Source organism: Scylla paramamosain, chromosome 14, assembly GCF_035594125.1.
Source record: "Scylla paramamosain isolate STU-SP2022 chromosome 14, ASM3559412v1, whole genome shotgun sequence".
NCBI classification, from domain to species: Eukaryota; Metazoa; Arthropoda; class Malacostraca; order Decapoda; family Portunidae; genus Scylla; species Scylla paramamosain.
The window spans coordinates 25,297,688-25,314,421 of NC_087164.1; the positions used below are offsets into that span (position 1 = coordinate 25,297,688).

Consider the following 16,734-nt stretch of genomic DNA (forward strand, 5'->3'; position numbering starts at 1 on the left):
GTTACACTTGTACGAGGCAGTGATACAATCTTGTCCCAACTGGAGTTTCCTCTCTCCATATGCGTGAAAAGAATTTAGGAACTGCAGCCTCTGGAAAAGTAATTAAGATGTTTTTATTATTTTATACTTTTCCATTCACGTTACATGTATGGATGAGTCATTACGCCTTCCTTTTTTAGTTATTTGAAATATTCGCTTTCAGTCAGTGACTTGTGTAATCGAGTATATGTAAGTAATTATGGTTTTAATGTGAGGAAATAAGGTGTATGTGTACGTCATTCTTGTGTTTTCACGACTCTTTGCACGCAAGCCAAGGTGCAGCGTAAGGGCACCAGTCTGCTGAACACCGAACTATTCCTTCCCTTCCAGGAATAACACATTTACAAACAACATGTACGAGGTGTTCCCCCTAAGATGAACTGATGTACTTCATGAGTTCTATCAAGCAGTGAGGACACTACTGGAAGAACAGATGATCTTGTGCATTTAGTGTGAATAGTTTTACGCGAGATAGTGAGCAGAGAGAGGAGACAGTATATGACGGTGCTCTCGCGCCAGGCAGCGTCAGTGAGGGCCGGGCGGCGGGCGAGAAAGGTAGGTTGTGTGGTGCGTCCCGATTGGTGATCTGTGAATGAACGTGCTCAGTACTCGTGTTTGAACAGTGACAACCATTGATAGTGATCGGCGGGTGGTGAATCAGTCGTGGAAAGAGATGCTGTGTGTCGGCCAGTGAATTTCATCAACTATCATGGACAATCAGTGCTTCTGTGCGTGTGTTTGTTTACACGAGGGTGTGTGTGTGTGTGATCCCTTATCACTACGAGCGTCTCTTCCCCTGCTTCTACTTCTCGTTATCTATCTATTTATCTATCTGCCTATGTCTGTCTGTGTATCTATCTATCTATCTATCTACACACACACACACACACACACACACACACAGAATCCAATGATAAGTAACAAATAAAGGCAGGGAAAAGTGAACAAAAGACTGAACATGGTCTCCCCTTTACCTCTCCTGTATGTAATAATATCTTAGCGGTGCGAGTGGTATGCAAAAGCGTTGTAAGTGCCACTGTAGCGACTGACACTAATACGGCAGATAACAGTGTGCCGGAGTGAAGAGTGATGCAGTGAGATGGTGACAGGTGGAGCAGGTGTCAGCGAGTGGCGGAGTTGGCGTGGGAGGGGAGGCGTACATTCAAGTAGTGACAGCAGGTGGGAAAACATTCGTGACAATAGTGAAGTAGAAATGTCACGTTAACAAAAGGTAGAAATGTCACGAAAATACATGACATAAATTGCCTGATTTGTTTACGAGGGAAGACAAAAGCAATGTTGGTTGAAACGTATGGATGTTATGAACACGTGCTACGGTTGGCCTTGGCCCGATCCTCATCAAAAGTGCTCTAGGGCAGGTGTTGTGATGGAATGATGCATTACTGCCTCTCTTTATTCATGACACAGATTGAATATCGCTAAGGTATTCTTCCGTGGTGAATCGTGATCCTTTTGATGTTGTGACCTCTTCCTAACACTCAGGGAAAAAGATAAAAAAAGAAATATTGCTTTGACACAAGGAAAAGATAGAATACATTATTTTTGTCCTTTCTAGGTTACGGAATTACTTACTAGTATAAAAAAATATTACAAAGATGTCTAAAAAGTTGTAAGTGATTATGGGAAAAAGGGTAACAAGCAGTGAATGAATTAATTACTTCTTCCCACTAATCATTACGTGATGAGGCAGCACGAGGAAATATCTTTCCCGCGCACGAGTGAAGCTTTGGATGTCCGTGGTTTTTATGATGAGCACCTTGATGTGAATGAATGTTGTCCTTCCTGAGCAGCGTGTCATCGTGTTGCAACGATTCTGTGCTTGCTTGCCGGCTTGGGTTGCGCCGGTGGTTCCAGTGTCACGTGACAGCAGGATGCATTCACCAGAATCCAGCAGCCAAAGCAGTTCTAGAAAGCTTCATGAACGTTAGATATCCCGTTGTCGTCTGCCTTCAAATTCTAATACGACTGAGTGATTCACACATTATGTTCGTCAGATTGATTGATTGATCGATTAGTAGATGGGTGGATGGATGGATAGATGGATGGATGAGTTTAATGATTGTTTTTTGGGGCTATAATGGGATATGGTGCCGCACGTTCAGCTGACATACGCGGCACATGAGGTTCACAGGATGGACAGCATAGTTATTACTCAGCTTCGAGAAAGTTGATGACATGAGTCCCGTGGTGTCTAGAAATGCGACTATTATTACTCGTGAATTTTTTTTTTCCTATCGCGCGCATGTGTGTGTGTGTGTGTGTGTGTGTGTGTGTGTGAAATGCTGGAAAAGCCTTATAAAATTTAATTAAAAATTCATCTAATTGCTCTCCTCATAACTACCTCATGTTTTGCTAATGACAGCCAAAGTACATTCTAAGTACAAAAATGAAGTGTCTCCTCTTTAAAAGCTGTGTTTTGACTGCATCATTTGAAATGTAAGAAGAAATTTTCCGCAAGAGAATGAAACTTTTCAGTCATTCTCATATAATAAGTTGACTAATGTGCCCACCTGTGGATGACTTGCTAATCTGATTCAGCCACGTGAAGTGTGTTGCAAGCAGATTAATGCAAGAGATTAAATATGTTTTTTTCTTGGCGCCTTATCTATGCTCATGTTGTGTGTGTCTCAGTCATTACCACTCGTTATGATTGTTTGTATTGTGACGACATTGCATGCGCATGGGTTTGAAGCTGTGTACAGGGTGACTAATTGTCTCATTTGGTTTGTTTTTTTGTCTTGCTGCCTCATCCCGCATTGCCTCAGCTGTTGCCTTGCCACCTCATTGCTGGCTACATGTTGAGAAAGTCTAAACAATCAAGTGAAATCGAGCTTTTTTGTTGTTTTCTGTGCGAAAAACAAATTTCAATACTAATTTCTTAAAATTCAAACAGCAAAACTTGCATGTCGCTTTTGTCTTGGTCAGGAATTACGCGGCATTGCTCAGAGAACATTTTCGTTTCATCCTGACATTGTCCAGAAACTATTTTACAAAGAAAATAAGCCAGTTGAACCGTGCGATTGTTCTTCCCGCTTATCGAGCATTCATAAACTATTATGTGAACTGCTGCGTGAGTCACACCATAATTTTCTACCATCACCGCGCCAGTACAAGCCGTGAGACGTTGCTTTCTGGTGGTAATTCCTACCGTCTTGATAGATCACAACGCAACGTGACTTGTTTCAGCCGAGCATCTGGCAGACACATCGTTGCCTCGAAAGAACAACGCTCTGGTGAAGATACGTCAGTGCTTACTATACTAGTAGTAGTAGTAGGGAAGTCACCGAGGCAGTGTGGTAGGGACATGTGGTTTGTGCGTACCATTTACATTACTACTGGTCAAACTGAGATCAAGGGAGAATTTCTGTGTTTTGTAGAAATAGATCCATTACTGTGTGTGTGTGAGTATGTGTGTGTGTGTGTGTGTGTGTGTGTGTGTGTGTGTGTGTGTGTGTGTGTGTGTGTGTGTGTGTGTGTGTGTGTGTGTGTGTGTGTGTGTGTGTGTGTGTGTGTGTGTGTGTGTGTGTGTGTGTGTGTGTGTGTGTGTGTGCAGTTCACCTATACGGTCTTGAGAATCACGTGCTGCATTCGTGACCGCCAACTATTACCCTCCTGGAGAGAGAGAGAGAGAGAGAGAGAGAGAGAGAGAGAGAGAGAGAGAGAGAGAGAGAGAGAGAGAGAGAGAGAGAGAGAGAGAGGAATGCCAACCGAAGCACCTTTTCATCTCCCGTCTTCACATTCTGCCTCACTCGCGCGCATGACTAAATACCTCATTGTTGACCACTACAATGGGAATCAGCAGAGGAGTGGCAGGAACAATAGTGCACCCGGAGAGAAGGGACATAATTTAAAGCTATTAGGATTGTCTTGAAGGAGGCGCTAAATCAACCAGACGTGGAGGAGTTTTCAACCGCAGCGTTTCAATGAGATGTTCAGTGCAGCGGGACTGACGCAACACACTGCAAGCCGTGACAATAAGGCATTGTACGTGAAAACCTTGACCTTACTTGCGCCATTCTTAAGCTTGCAAGCACCGGAGATACAGTAAATGTGGTGGTGGAGGATTGCAAATGGCCGGAAAGCGTTCTCGTTAGCACGTAGTGTATGAAATGTTTAGTAGCGTCGCGTCGCCCCGCCGCCGTTACGCTCATGTGAGGGAATGCGTGAGAAGCTTCCCTTGGCGCAGCGACTGTCCCGAGGCAAGGCTGCGGGGCGGATGGAGGAAGCGTTCTGTTATGTACACACTAGGCGAGAGGAGGAAGGAACACACACACACACACACACACACACACACACACACACACACACACGTTGCAGCAATGGGTGTACAAGTAAATAATTCATATGTTCCAATATTTGTATTCGCATTGCAACATAACGTTTTATAATGCAGGTAATATTGTATCTACTTCTTTACTCATCCATATTCTGCGATCCTGATATGAATAAGATCCTCGTAAAGATGGAAAACATGACACCAGAGGACATGACTGCTGTTTTTTATCACTTTTCGTACTGTCACTTCGTCTTCGTCTTTTTACTTCTTCTTCTTCTTCTTCTTCTTCTTCTTCTTCTTCTTCTTCTTCTTCTTCTTCTTGTAAACGTCCGCACACCATTTAAAGGAACACTTAACAAACTACAGCAGGTTCAGAGATGTTGTACGTGGCAACACAAACCCTTTATTTGAAGCCAAGAAATAATCTTACGAAAACTGCTCTCTTTATTTTCTTTCCCTTTCTTTCTTTCTTTCTTTCTTTCTTTCTTACTTACTTACTTTCTTTCTTTCTGTTTCCATCATTTCATTTCTATTTTGAGTCCGTTGTTCATGTTACCAACGCACAATTTGAACAAGATACTGAAGAGTGAGGGAGTAGATGGAAAGAATAATTTGCAATGCACCTCTTCTAGCTTGCCTGCGATGAAAGACTTTTCTCGACCGTTGTTACGAAGGACTGACAAGTGTTTTGTTACTTTAATGGTAAATACTTAGCTGTGGTGAAACAAGAGAGAGAGAGAGAGAGAGAGAGAGAGAAATGAGAAGAAAACTCTCACTATAACTTTCTCCGGCTTATGACACAAAGGACCACGTGCCGTAAAACTTCCCGGTACTTATTCATTGACTGCAATAGGAATATAAACTTTAGTTATGAATATAGCTCGTGTTCATAGACGTTCAGTTTTCTCACAAGTAATATTTTCAAAGGCTACAGGGGTGACTATTTGCGTCCTCGTGGATTTGTGTTCATTAATGATGCGAAATCTTTGCCAAACTATCACTTGAATTGTGAAAACGGCTTAAAAACTACGACACCAAGAACAAGGTAAAAGTAATCGAGATAAGACACGGGAACGTTTAGAAATACTGACCTACGTACTCTTATAACGTCATCATACATAGACTGTAGTGTATAGAAGCGTAGAGTCTTCGTTACGAGTCCAAATTATCATACGAGACAACCTCAACAGTACAGAACTTTAATTACGAACACATCACACACTGCACGAGGAACATGAAGCCTCAGTTCCCTACATACCTACACTTTTCATCAGCACAAGTCAGAACGGTGCTGGTGGAAGCGTGTATGCATCGCCTGTTGCCGGATAAGGAGCAAGTACAGCGGCCCGGAACTTGTAATAGCACGTCATCAGAAAATTATGATGGTAATGAGGAGGCCTGCGGGATGACTTGTGGGCGGTGCTCGGTGAGGGAAGTGTAGCCAACCACCCAGACACTCGGCGCTTCCTGGGTTGAGGAGGGTCGGTCGGTGCCTCTCTTACCCACCTTATGAGACGAGATCAGGAATGTTTTCGACGTGTGGTATAGAGAGGTCAGATGAAACTATGTAGTGATGAAGCTGTGGGAGAAATGAGGTGATCTAGTAGTAGTAGTAATAGTAGTAAGTAATAGTAGTAGTAGTAGCAGTAGTAGTAGTAACATAATAGCGGTATAAGTAGAGGTAGTGTTAGTAGAAATAGTTGTAGCATTAGTAGCAACAACATATAGTAAAAGTAGTAGCAGCATAAGTAGTAATAGCAGGTAGCGGAAGTAGCATCAACAGTAGCAGCATCAGTATTAGAAAGAGTACAGAACATAGACAAACTCGACCGTCATAGAGTTAGACCAAAGATGATTCCCTGATTAAACGAAGTGGCTTCCTTATTCCTGAAAAAAAAAAATCTATCTCTTACTTATTTAGACACACACTGAAGGAATATTTTTCTTTCAAGTCTTCAGGAAAATTTACTAAGAGTGTCATTTACTGTACATATGTAATTTCAAGGCCAGGCATTACATTTCTTTGTGTTATTAAGCCCATCCACTTTAACCCTTTCACGCCAAGACAATATTTTCCTTAATAATCTGGAACTTTTGAGATTTTTTCCATTATCGTAACAAATTCGAAATAGCTTTCTACACTCTCTCTCTCTCTCTCTCTCTCTCTCTCTCTCTCTCTCTCTCTCTCTCTCTCTCTCTCTCTCTCTCTCTCTCTCTTCTGTGTCCAAGCAAGATTTTTGACAGTGCTCTGAATGTTAGGAAAGTGTGACCAGACCAGTGAAAGGGGTACTATGTTAAGTTTCCATTTCGTGCGGTCTAAGTCTAAGAAATAACTAAAATACAAATTTCATGTAATTATCATAACACTTAAGAGCACCTGATAATAATTTTGCCAGTGAATGAGTTAAAATGAAAGAAAAACTTAAACTAATTTGTGAGGACTTATGAACTTCTGTTGCTTTTCTTGCTAATTGGTGTTCCGTTGTACAATATCCGTGACGAGCCGTGGCAAGCACTGTGCCGCGTATACGCTGTCACACTCACCGTACTTTCTCCCGCCGGTGCTGCTACGTCCTGGTATTTAAGAAGCAGTGCTAGGTGTTAATGAAGACGAAATCACCTTACCAGTTTTTGTGATCCCGCCTGTGTTATTAAGGCAACGCTCGGTGACTGACAGCTGTGGCATGCGCAGTCTTGGTTTCCGCTGTGCTGTCGGTGCTTGGTGTTACTCGACAGTGTGGTGATGGTGAGGTGAAATGCTGTCTGTGTCTCCAGGGCGGACTGCAACTCTCTTCTGAAATGACAGTGATAGTAGTAGTAGTAGTAGTAGTAGTAGTAGTAGTAGTAGTAGTAGTAGTAGGAGGAGGAGGAGGAGGAGGAGGAGGAGGAGGAGGAGGAAGAGGAGGAAGAGGAGGAGGAGAAGGAAGAGAAGTGATGGTGATGGTGGTAGTGGTGGTGATGGTGGTCGTGATGGCAGTGTCGGTGGTGATGGTGCTGACGCTAGTGGTGGTGGAGGTGGGAGTGGCGGAGTGGCGTCAAGACTGATAATGCAGGGCCTGGCAAAGCATAGTGAGCAGCATCAGCTTCGGCAATGCGGCTGTCGACCTGTTCCAACACCCACTCCCCCTTGATGATAAGCCAGGATGCAGTATACGAGTCAGAAAGATCGTGCATCATAATGGGAGCACTTGTGTGACGGCTGTTGTCAAGGAGAATGTGAGGAGAGCAGGCAACCTCTAAATTTATGCGGAGTGAGGGGATAGGCAGCCGTCTGTGCCATAAGGGGAAGGTGTTTGGCCGGGGGAAAAAAAAAAAATGTTTCTTATTAATGTCAAGATAAAATACACTTGGGAGAAGGACCATGCTCTCTGATATTAAGATAAATGCCATAGTTTTCTCTCATGCATAAAGAAAATTTAAAAATGCATATAAAGATCTAACAGAGCTCGACTGATTTACTGAATGACTTTTTGACTGACGGATCGACTGATTCATTTGATGCACTGCACCAACACGGTCATGACGCCTTTCGATAGATTCAAACATCAGTGACAAATACAGCGAGTTAAAAAGAGTCATTATCATCATCATCGTCATCATTGTAGCAGTAGTAGTTGTAGTAGTAGTAGTTGTTGTTGTTGCTGTTGTTGTTATTATACCAGTAGTAGTAGTTGTAGTAGTAGTGGTAGTAATAGTAGTAGTAGTAGTGGTGGTGGTGGTGGTCACAACCAATACATACAACACTAGCATGAAGCACCATGGTAGTGACGTAGTGATGGGAACAGTGATGGCCAGGGCGGCGAGGGAACGGCAAGGCGTGCCCGGAGCCTTCACAACCGTTCGTCCGGGGCCACCGACTTAGTGCAAACACACACACACACACACACACACACACATGGATCCTACAGAAGCTTTAACTCGAGGTCTCAAGTAACTGTACCCCAGGTGTTCTTCAGCATCTTTTAATTGGTCACGGGCGACTGTGCAAGTATTTAGGAATTTGAGAACGTGATGGCCCATGTCAGTAGTGCTTCCGTTACTGCGATATTTTAATTTCTTTTTCCCTCATCAGTCTTGCGTAGGTGGCACCTCAACTATTTCATCTTTTTTAGCCCCTCAGATTCATTCTCCTTTCCCTGCTGTGGTCATCTTTTCTGTTGACATTCAGGGCTCTGTAAAAAAAAAAAAAAACACTTGCATGGAGACACGAAAAAAGAGAATAGGGGAATAAATATTTAATAACTTACAGAAAAAAAATAATAATAAAAAATAGAAATAAAAAAAATAAAAGTTTCAAATGTTATGGAAGAAATTTATCCAGCAGTGATTGGGTTAAATGCGAAGTACTACAGAGTTCACAGTTAGAAAACCAGAGGCAAGGGATAGGAAGTCAGGTGGTGTTCGCATCAAGCCTCCAGTGGTCCTCGTATCTGCTGAGCGTAAAGATAAGAGGCGTGGGAGTGGCGCATCACGTGGCGCGGCGGACACTGGGTAACAGGTTCCTCGGGATGTAAAGTGGACCACCATGAAATATTTATACACAAAAAATATAAACCAGCTCTTGCAGTTACTATGGTGAGTTTTACCTGAGTCATTATTCATTTACCCACCACCACATTATTCATTTACTATCACCACCACCACCACCACTACTATTACCACCACCCCTTACATATTCTGAGAGCGTACAAAGCCACAGGTAACTTGAAGCAGTGACTTCGCTAATAATCACTATTGGCTCTGCTACTTGGTCATGTAATCAAGCCGAACATTCTGCACGATCCGTATGCTGACTCACCTTGACTGTGGAGAGCTTGCTATGGTTACTGCAATCGTACTTTCTCCGTAGCGGTTCTCCTTGAGGTGGTAAGAGAGTCCCTGGATTTCCTGTTACTTGCGTGCCTCGCCTTGTCCGGGAAACAGGTCCACGGCGCCCAGGAAGGAGGATAGGCGGGGGAAATTTGTAAGGCCGCTGAATACATTAGAAATCGAGCAGCTGTTACTGATACTTGGAAGCAAATTACTCCTTGCTAGAAACTGCAGGGTATATGTTTGCAAAGATTCACATAAAATTAGTGTTTGCTGTGAAAGAAGAAAGGAATCTTAGAATGACCTCAAGATATTGCAGACAATGTGTCACCACGAGAAAGGAAATAATCTGGCGGATGTTGTTTCGTTGGCTGCAGGAATATGAAATGCTGGACTGCGATGTCAGATCTTAAATATGTCATGCACTTACGATTTTGGCTCCGCGCTGCTGAAGTGTAAGAAAACGTAGTACTTGGAATTGAATGTAAACACAATGGATGATAGTGTGCAGATCCAGGAGTGACACCGCGCACTCCATTCAACTTTTAAGAGAAAGACTAAATACACTGAATCAATGCTCAGTAAAAAATAGTGTTGAATCAGTTCAATATGTGTGTGTGTGTGTGTGTGTGTGTGTGTGTGTGTGTGTGTGTGTGTGTGTGCGCGCAATTCACCAGGGTCTTGACGATCACGTGCTGGACTTGTGATTGCCAGCTATACCCTCCCATAGACAACTTAAAGCTTATGATAGTCTGATCTGTGGTACGGCTGAGGCTATTCAGACACCAACCATCTCATCCTCTTGTTCAATGACTATAGAAACTGCTCGCTCATTAATGGAAAATCTTCAGCGTCGTGAGAGCAGCGCAAACCCTGGCCTGTCAAGGAACATTGAGGGACGATACCACTGAGCTGTGTGTGTGTGTGTGTGTGTGTGTGTGTGTGTGTGTTAAGCAATTTACTGTATTATGATATGTATCCATCAGAAGGATTGCTTCCTTACATTGCAACAAACCTTGATACAATGGAAAAATGCTCGTTGATCTATTCATAGTATCCAGTCACCGGGTCTGCAGTGCATACAATTTCTCGTAGTGAATTGTCTTGTTGGTCACCATAAAGGAGTTGGCCACAAACCTGGCAGTGGCCGTGGCTGCAGCACTTACTGGTGTCCAAGTGAGAACGTCTGGGACAGTAAAGAAAACACTCGTATTGGTCATTCACAATGGACTGAAATTTGGTGTACTTTGAAAAGGTTTAAAGGTTTAACGAGATTAGTGATTTTATAAAGGTCATACACGCTCACAGGTGATATACGCCTTCATGAGTTGGCGAGAGATTCGCTACGTTAGGAATTTTTTTTCTCTTTTGTTGTTTCATGTTGTCACTCTCTCTTATCGATGTTTGATTCTAAAGATCTTATTGTTTTCTTTTCAGTGATGGCTTGAGGAAAAGAAACCAAAAGAAATTGTTTTGGAATGAACCTGAGAGTGCAGAACAGGAGTTGTTTTAGAAACAAGACGAGTTTCGCTGAGACTAGTGACAGTGCACATGGCGGCGAAAGTGACCAGTATGGCAAACAGACCACGAGAGAAAAGTCTGAGGGACACTCCGAAATCAAAACCCGTTAGCAGGAGAGTGATCAAGGACTAGAAGTGCCTGGGTTGTGACTGGTTGTACCTGAGCCCTCCCGGCATGGCCTCGTATGCTGAGCTGGCCTTCGAGTGGTCCATGCTGTGCCAGGAATGCACCGGCTGCTGGACCGACACAGGTAAGGCGTCTGTCTGTCTGTCTGTGCATGGGACACGTGCGGTGAAGGACTGCAACACACACACACACACACACACACACACACACACACACACACACACACACACACACACACACACACACACACACACATGTACGTATGTATTTAATGTCTTTTCATGTAATTATTCATTCTGAGGGTGATACTTTCTGTGACATGGGAACTCGAAGAACCAATACCACACTGATGGATCAGGTGTTCTTGCAGCGAGGTGAACTGATTTAATAGTATAGTAATATTGCCTGATCCAGCATATATCGCAGGTAGTCATGAGAAGCAGCAATTGCCTTATCAACGTACTGTGACCTCCAATTTGCTCTTACATGTCGACAGTTAGAGATATCAACCTATTTATGTATTACTGGTCATGCCTCATCCATCCCACAATACAGGTGTTAGTGAAAAGCTGTCCCGTGAGTAGGGAGAGAGGGAGTTGCGGCTTGGTGGCGTGAACAGTTATTCTTAAAAGATCAAAGGTCACCCACCCCATTTGAACAGTCATCCTGGTGTCACTAATCTGAAGATAAAAAAAGAAAAGAAAAACAATAGTTACGTTGCTTGGATGTGTTTAAGCGGCAGCTGGAGGGTGTGAGATGTGCTGATTTGGTGAGGGGGCAGAGTAATGACACCCTTCCTTTAGATGATTATACTAATGAAGATAAGCTTAAGTCTCTGAATAAAAGAAACGGCAGGAATGTCCGCTATGTTCCGCTCCATAAAGGAAATAGTAAGAGTTCCAAAAATTTCAAGTCATTCTACTGGTAGTTTCGCGACCCGGCGATGGCGGTGAGGAAGCTGCAGCCTTGTGAAGGAGAGGGAGGGAGGGAGGGAGGGAGGGAGGCGGCGCATTGTTGTAAGTGCCTCTAGTGTGCTTTATCTGAATGACACACACACACACACACACACACACACACACACACACACACACACACACACACACACACACACACACACACACATACACTCAGGTTGGACAATTTCAAGCACTCTCAAGTCCTCTGATCCGCAGAGAATTCATATATGTTCAGGTTTTGCATGAAGACCGTTAGGGGGATGAGAAAGTAAAACTAATGATTTAAGGGAAATACAAAACCACAACTGAAGTACAGCAGATTATTCGACTTCTGACCATGACTTTAGCACACCATTGTAATCCAACATTCTCTCTACAATTTACAGGCTACTTATCACGTGTTAGTTATTCCATTAACTCTCCGCATGTCAACCATTAAGATAATAGAAGTTCATGCGAAAAATTCCCTTGCGGTTTATTTCATCAGCGAGAGAAGGCAGCAGATTAGGTGCTACGTGGGTAATCACGTCACTTAACCTGATGTATTAAAGAGGAATCCATCTCCATCACAATCAAGGTGAAAGCAGCTCAGTTATTTACCCAATCAGGCAGTTGTAAGTCTGCCAGTTACTTAAGAATGTCATGTGAATAAACTCTGTGTTGCTTTCCTCCTAACCTGTGTGGTATGGCAGTACAGCACGGGAGTCGCCACCTTCGGGACACAACACACACCACTGTAAGTCAAAGGGGTTATCACTGTACATTTCAAAGCCGTTTCCCGTGTTAAAAGTAGGGCGGCCTTTTCACTTCTTATCATGTAGGGTTACGGTGGCCGCACCTTGTACAGGGTGTGGAGAGGGACTAAAACGTTCAAGACAGGCATCTGGACAGCGCGGGTTTTCACGTGTTTCTCTTCGAAGTATAACGAGGCGAGGCGAGTCCTGATAGCGTGAGAGAGATAAGAAGGAAAGGAAAAAAAGAAGTATGTTGTGTCGACCATAATCTTAACAAGTCGTGGCTGATCCTGTTATTTTTTGGCCCCATTATTCTCTCTCTCTCTCTCTCTCTCTCTCTCTCTCTCTCTCTCTCTGGAGCGGCTTATTGAAATCTTTTTTTCTTTTCTTGTGTAATGAATCTGTCTTAGAAGCTTTCGTTGTAGTAGTAGCAGTAATAGTAGTAGTAGTAGTAGTAGTAGTAGTAGTAGTAGTAGTAGTAGTAGTAGTAGTAGTAGTAGTAGTAGTAGTAGTAGTAGTAGTAGTAGTTGTTGTTGTTGTTGTTGTTGTTGTGTAGGTGCGGATGTATGCAATGAGAGAGCTTTCCATGTTGATGATCATTGTTTTAATTTTACTGGATACCTTTACATCTCATTATTCGACCATTACTATGCAGCTGTTGCGGAAGCTGGAGGCGATACAGTAATGATGATGATGATGATGGTGATAATGCTGATGATGATAGTGGTGATGAAAGACACATAACGCCACCAGTAATAGCTATGGCAGTGATTAATTGTATCAGCAACGCCCACTGAACAAGCTACAACACCTCTGCGTCTTGCAACACTTCCTTTCCTTGCCTCTTAGCGCTCCCGTTCCTTCACCCTGCTCCTTCTGTTTTATTTTTTTCCTCTTTCTTTTTATTAACGTGAAAGGGAGACTAGAAGTGTTCTACAAAATGTCAAGAAAAATAGATTCAGAATAATTCGCTTCATTATCCTCCCCTAAAATTTCGTATATGAAGAGTTTCGAAAAGATTAGTGGGTTAAGTTTTGGGGCCTTAATACTACTTACTCTTTTCTTTCTTTTTTTTTCTTTAATTCGAAAGGGAGATTGGAAACGTTCTAAAGTAAGTAAAGAAAATATAGATCAAGCATAACCTGCTCTCTTATCCTTCCGTAAAAGGCTGCCTATGAAAGTTTCGTAAGGGCTAGAGGCTGAAGTCTTGGTGGTCCCTCTATTAAATCTTCAAGCCATAGGATAGTGAAGAAGTAAAATTTTTCTAGTTAGAGTTTGCCTTCATTTTTCTTGGGACTATGAACTACGAATAATATCTTTAAACAACTCATTACCTGGAGAATCTTTTTACGTGGAGTCGTGGCACTTATTTAGAAACTCATAGTGGAAGAGAAAAGCTTTACACGATGCTGAACATAATCTACCCCAACGTATCTTCTTACCGGAATGACCATTGGTGACCTTTACTTTCCAGAGAGCAACGACAGGCAGGGGTTCCTCTTTGTTCCTTGCCTGCTGCGTGGAGATTGACTGGTGTGAAGGTTGAGGCAGCTGTGGAGAACCGAACGTGTGGTGACTGGCGCTAAGCAGAGCGTATATAGTTTTTAGCAACAGCTGTGAGACTGCAAGGAAGGTGTGGCTGCTTTATAGAGTCCGTGTATTACCACGATGTACCTCCCTGACTTGCTTCTACGGGAATCTGTGTGGCTTGGAGTGAACGGAAGCACCCTAAAGTTAATTAAGCTGATGATTACTGCGGTTTTTCCTTTGGCTTTATAAAATGGTCTGATGCAGGTTTAGAGAATGATTTTAAAGTGACCGAGTATTTGATCTTCTTCCCCCTGTAAAATCACTCAGGGTAAGTCAAATGAGTAATGCCATGCACTGTCTAAACAATTGCTCTCCTCATGAAAGTACTTGATTAAAAAGCGCCGTTTGTCGTTCGTTCATCTTCGTCATAAAGTGCACAGCGTCACAACTTAACGTCATGAGCAGTTAGCAGTTTTCAGTTCAGCTGTATCGTGGAATAATTACTGGCTGTAACTTGAAGCGAATGTTTTGATACAGATACACGAGCCATGTGGCAGTAACTAGTGCTCCACATACAATAGATTGCTGGAAGATATAGGTGAGCGATACTGTGTAGCGAAAGTTGTGTGTATGGCTGGCAAGAGGGAGGGGTGGAGGTCCATGAATGCTGACGTCACAGGACAAGACTGACACCTTGGCAAGCAAATATCTACGTGTTCTGAAGCAGTGGGCAGCATTCATGAAAGGTTCCAATCACCCTCGCTCTCGAACAAGTAGTGGCTGTGGCTTGCGATGAATGCTTGAATGGAGTTTGAATGAGCTTGAGGCAATAACTGGTGCGATGTGTAATTGTCTAGATGAGATAGCTAAACTCTGAGGCGGTGGTGACTGGTGGGATAATCACCCGTCTCATAACTACAGTGACGTTGAAGTAATACCGTCTAACCCTCCACTGAACATCCGGTGTGGTTCATATAAATGTACGTGTAATAAAGTCTCATAATGTGGGATTGCTGTGGTCGTCATCATGTTACTCTCAGTCTGCGGTCGCCTGGTGGGTTCCCTCGCAGTGGTTACCTGAGGGTGCTCGTCGGTGTTTGCCTGTCTTGCTTGCCTTGCGAAACTTATTTCAGAAACAAAACAAATAGACGGACTGATTTACCTTATTCATTTATTCATTAATTTATGCATTTGATGTACATAAGTGGTTTTCAAACTCTGGTGTTGCTCCCCCCATTGCTTAGTCTCCCTCTTCAAAGCAAGTTTCCAGTGGCTCCATACACTCATCTAAAAAATGATAGATGATCAACTCACTAGAACTCATATTATTATATTTGACAAACAAAAGCCGTTATAGTATTTGTAAAATGAAGTTATATTACACACAAAAGAGAAAAAGGTAAATATTTCAGACAATGAAGGATGATTTATTTGTGACAGATTGCATAAGCTTTGCGACACACGGCTCTTTCATTCATTGCCATAAAGACAATCAATGTCGAGGTTAACACTGTTTCTCCACCACGAGAAATTCTAATTCATGGTGGAGTTGAAGAAGAACAAATTGCATACCATTCTCAACATTTAGTATTTTCCTTTTCTTTCACAAGGTCAAGAGGTGACAAGCTTGCCTCACAAAGTATGTAGAAGAAAAGGTCAAATCTAAGCGCTATTTTACAATAACATTTCTGTAAAGATAACCCATAAGAATAATTTTGGGCAGTTCAGCTGACTTATACTGCCCCGTAACTTCTTAATTGCATCAAGAACTTCCTTCACATCTGTAACAAAAAAGATTCTAGATTGATCTCCATTCAAAACATTTCTTGCGACGCTAAAGTGTAAAAACTCATCACATGATGTTCAGAGGACAAAAGAGACTATTCCAGTCCACAGAGTATCTCTCTTTGATCGCGGGAAGGAAACATGCATTACAACTTACACTCCTCATGACTGAGCGAATCTCACAGACATTACTTACGTCACAAGACCTATAGCCAAATTACTGTGTTGCGAGTGTGACACAGACGGGAATGCTTCACAATAAACCTTGAACTACTTGTTTAGAATTATAACAACGTCAATAAATTCTTATAGTAGTATTCATAATTATATGTAATAAAAAGCTAAATGATTAAAATTACGCAAGGATTACTATTTTTTTTTTCCAGTGATGAAACACGGTTATTCGTAATTATCATCAAATATCAATCAGAATCCTCAAGCAAAGGCTCATCTAGCTCAGGTCAACGTAACGAATTTGTTCCTCGGTTTAGGAGCTACTCGTGTAAATGAATGTTTGCGTTCGGCATATAATTATACGACTTTATGCATATGTATATGTATGTATGTATGTATGTATGTATGTATGTTTGTATGTATATATGTATGTATTTATATGTATGTATGCATGTATGTATGTATGTATGTATGTATGCCTGCTTGACGAAATGTCAGATTCTCGTACCCTCAAACAAACGTTGTTGTTGTTGTTGTTGTTACCGTTGCTGACATACAAAGAGCCTATTTACTATGCAGAACACTACTACACTTATTTTTATCCTTCAACGTCTGTGGTGGACTGTGATAGTATAAGAACTGAGGGAGGAAGGCTTGTGGGGGAGGCGTGTGAGCGTGCGGGCGTTCATGGGTGTGTGTGGTTGAGCGGACGGTCCCCAGACTTGGTTAAGGAAAAGTTAACGTGAAGATTGCAAAGTGATCC

The 16,734-nt window shown here is 42.5% G+C and overlaps 1 long non-coding RNA gene across 1 annotated transcript; it reads left to right on the forward strand.

The window, feature by feature from the left end:
* The first annotated feature begins 507 nt into the window (after positions 1-507).
* Positions 508-16,164, forward strand: LOC135107069 (uncharacterized). Its single transcript, XR_010271566.1, has 3 exons — positions 508-594; positions 10,583-10,916; positions 13,957-16,164. It is a non-coding gene; the product is annotated as an uncharacterized LOC135107069 (long non-coding RNA).
* Positions 16,165-16,734: the final 570 nt, after the last annotated feature.